Source organism: Piliocolobus tephrosceles, chromosome X (genome assembly GCF_002776525.5).
Source record: "Piliocolobus tephrosceles isolate RC106 chromosome X, ASM277652v3, whole genome shotgun sequence".
NCBI classification, from domain to species: Eukaryota; Metazoa; Chordata; class Mammalia; order Primates; family Cercopithecidae; genus Piliocolobus; species Piliocolobus tephrosceles.
In genome coordinates this window covers 63263074-63267370 of record NC_045455.1, presented here as the reverse complement: position 1 = coordinate 63267370, position 4297 = coordinate 63263074, and positions in this window count along the sequence as shown.

Genomic DNA, 4297 nt, shown 5'->3' with positions numbered 1-4297 from the left:
CTTAACGAGAAATATTCCTTATCTTGTCTCTAACCCCTATTTATAAACCAAACTCATCCACATCATCTCCAAACAGCTCCTCCTCCAAACTTCCATAATGTTACTGAAGATTTAGTCTTATCTCAGAATATTCAAGGGCAGTCACTTGGAGTCATCTTTTATTTTGCCTTTATCTGTATTGTGTAAGTATCGAAGACTCTATCTCCAAATTTTTCTGTTATGTTTATCCTTTTGATTTTTACACTAATTTAGACCCGATTACTTCTAATGTCTTATCTAGTATCTGTTCCTTCTATGCTTCCTTCTTTTCTCAGAGTCATACTCTTGAAAAGTCAGAAAACTCTAGGAAGCACATAATCTCTTTCCAAATGAGAAAGTCCACACGAATCTATGGAGTACCTACTGATCATCAGGCATTTGCTAGGTTTAGAGATCTATAGTGGGCCATAGGAATTGCTTTACTCAACTCCAGTGCATCTCTATTTATGCAACTCAACCACTCTCCTTTCACTCTTTGTCTCTGTACTTTTGCTAATGTACTTCTCTCTGACTTCTGAGTCATTTGCTCAATACTTTTTCCACATTTCAAGTTTCATTTCCTGATATTATCTTGCTCGCCTGGTCATTATTTTTCCCTCTTGCTCAGAGTTTTGCACCAGCCTTCCTTGAAGACAACTACTTAGCACATAGACCAGCTGCCCTTGGGTCAAGTGGCTGCTGGTTTCATGCCCTGTGGAAAGAGAAGGGGGTTGCAAAGCTTAGAAGATGGTCTCCTATGCTTATTGAATTGTTTTAGTAAATATTTTATTAGATCAATTTCCTTCATTGTACAAAGAGTATGTTTAATAAGGTACCCACTTTCATAACAGAAAAATGATAGTATCACTTTTAAATCTAGAGAAGCAGCAAGTTGCAACATGTTGATTTAGGGGTATTTGTGGGTATTTGAGATGAGTCACCTGTTAAGTAGTTGGAAACATGGATGTAGATCTTAGGAGAGGGGTTTAGTCATTCTAGAGAAATACATCTGAGAGTTATCAGGATGTATGTTGACTGCATCACGTGTAAAGGAGATTAGTCTATGTGACCATAGAGAACGTCTTCAATGTTGGGTCAACATTAAAACTCAGGGAACATCAGAAGAACAACTCACTAAGAAGATTGAAAGAGTCAGTCAGAGGAGTATGAGAAAATCATAATTTACGTTTACCATGAGAGTGCTTAATATGATCAAATTTTCTGTAGGAGTTTCCAACCTATCTTTCTATCTTCTTTTTCCTCTTCCATATATATAAATATATGTATATGTTCCAATGTTTTAGTCAATTAGACCTCCAACTCTTACCCAATAATTTCTCATGCTTCATACAACCTATTCTTTCCTTGTGCTCACAATTCTCTTCTTCAAATCTCTACCTATCGAAATCAATTTTATCTTTCAAGATACATTCTGTTATCTATTTTTTAGTTGATTTTACATTTTAACATATACACATTTATATACTTTTCTCCCCCATTTACTGGATTTTAGGCTTTTGAGAACCTAAATAGTGTTTTTATTATTGCATCTCTTCTGATGGTACTTAGTAGGCATATGAGAAATAAGGTTTTTATTCCTAGCAGTGTCACTGATTCTGCCTATGTCACTATTTGCTTCTCTCACCATTTTGCTTTCCTCTTACTGGCCTGACTCCCAGTAGGAAAAAAAAAAAAAAATGAAATGTAAACATATTAGCACTTTTTCCAGAAAGAGTTAGTAAAAGAAAAGAATTACAAAGAGAAAAATAGATTTCTTAGGCTGATGTTTAACAGTAATAGAAGAGGTGGTATTTTGTTTTCTCATATACATTAAATTGCTGTAAGGTTTGGTAAGAACAATAAAAACTTTCCATGCTCCACCTAAGTCAAGTGTTCTGTGTTATTGAAATTTGTTCATTATCAAGAAACCGCTTCCTTTTTAGACATAAATGGAAATGCATGCTAAAATCTAATGATAAAATTAACATTTGGACAATCTCATACGTTCACCATGTACATGCTCAATAATTGAAATTATTATGGTAATTTAAATGAACTTTCCAACACTTTCAAAAGTTTTATTTATAAATATCCATGATAGAGACATTGTACATTTGTATGACCTTACTGCTTTCTCTTCATGTTTATTTTCTGGAGATAACATTCCCCACTCCCTAACAATAATACCTTTAAGGGCAAAATAGTATTTAATTCTGACTAGGTTTTGTATCTATATGAGAGTGTGTGTGTGTGTGTCTGTGGGGGTGGGGGGGGGGGAGAGAGAGAGAAAAGAGAGAGAGTGATTGAGAATTCTAGCATCATAATTTGGTGGGTAAATCAGAATCAGTTGGTCAGTAAACAGACCTATCAAAAAGTACAGAATAGCTTGCCAAATAAACTTCCCTTAACAACAGGCTCTCAGCTGTTCCTATTTTATTTTCTAATATCTGCCTGTGCTGCATCATTTAATATTGTTTTGCTTGCAATAGCATATCTCTAATCTTTAACTGAATCTTCCAGTTGTCTCTTTTTGCTGTTGGCACTCTAATCAATTAAGGTTTTCTATTGCACTGCCTCCTGATTTTCCTTCATCCATTTTTTTGCTCCGTAAAGAATGAAATACATAACGAGGTGAAAGCCTATGTTTATGTAGGTATACCTTTATTTTATTTCTCACACTCGAATAGGTCCTTTCATTTTATTTTTCTTACATTTTCTTATCTCAGGTCAAATTTCCCCTGACTCATATGCTTAGTGGTATTTCCTTTCAATCAAAGCAAACCAAAAAGCACATTCCAGAGGTTTTATAGCTATTAATAAAATATCTCTAGAGCATGTCAGGCCATTTTATGCAATAATGTTATCCACATATCCTTAATGACTCTGTGTGATAAACAGTGCTATTGTTAGGCACCAACTGCCTAAATAATCCTTTAACACCGTAAAAAAATTGAGTGAAGTAACTGAAAGTTGGTGGATATCTCAGCTCCACAGTTCAGATTCCCTATCTCTCCTTTATTGCATATATTCGCACATGTATCTTGGCACGGTCTCTGTATGCCGGCAACTGAGAAATTCTACTTGTCAGTCTCTTCATAGGTTGATTAGAGCTGTTACTTGGCAGTCAGTGTTTGAGTGTCTCAAAGATCACTGCCACATATCTTGATATATTTTAATTATACCCTGCATGTATGAAAAAGGACCGTTTCATTTTCACCAGAAACAATAGGTTGTTTGACCTTGTGCTGGGAAAAAAAAAAGAATGAAAGTAAGCATATAGAATACAAATATACACTTCTTTATGGACAAAAAGAAAATATCTTTCAGGAAAGAGGACAGTCATTGCACTGTCCTCTAAATATTCCTGATACTCAGTTAAGTATGAAGTTGATTTAAGTCCAAAGTCTATTTGTGTCCTTAACTAATGAAAATAGTCTGAAGTGCCATGTATTTAGCTTTCAGCCCCGTCATAAGAAATATCACAGACAGAGGTGACCCTGAGCTGGATGGATAGATAATCCAGGCTTCCTTTTCACTCTCTCTGTAATAGAATCCCCAGGATAGCACTCCTGATGCCAACAAGATAACCTTTCTTCCTTCCTAAGACTTTCCAAAGCATTAAAGACTCTATCTACCCCAGGGAATTTGGTTAAAAAGTGGAAGAAAATCCTTCTTTTGTTTTCTTTTCCTTTTCTATTTTTGAGATTACCTTGGTATTTTTTTTGTTTCAAAGTTTTCATTTTCTGCCTCTGTCATATCTGTTTCTGCCCTACTTCTGCATAGGAGTCAATACAAATGACTAAATGGCTTTAAACTTCCTGGGGGTAAATTATGCTATTTTGTAATTTTAACTCTTAAGGAGAAAAAAAAAAAAACTTTTCATAAATTAAGGAGAAAATACTTCTAATCACATTTCTATACAAATTCAATGGTGCCAGTCAACAGAATGTAGCGGTTGGAAAAGAGAACATTTTATGAATGCCCAGATATAAAAGAGCTCATATAAGAGACGTTGGGTGTTGAAGACTTGGAAGAAATAGCAGAATTTGACCTTAGTGTTCACAACAAATGCTCCCATTTGAGTAGTGTTATCTGTGTGAATAGCATTCCAAATAATAGGTTCATACAGGCACTGCTTGAAGTTTTGAAGAAAGTCATCCAAACTAGGGCAAAATGTAATAAATAATATAAATGTAAATACATATAGATGTTGGTGTGATAAATTTTGGTGTATCCAAAGGAAATGATATAAAACAACTACATAGTAAAATTTAGCATC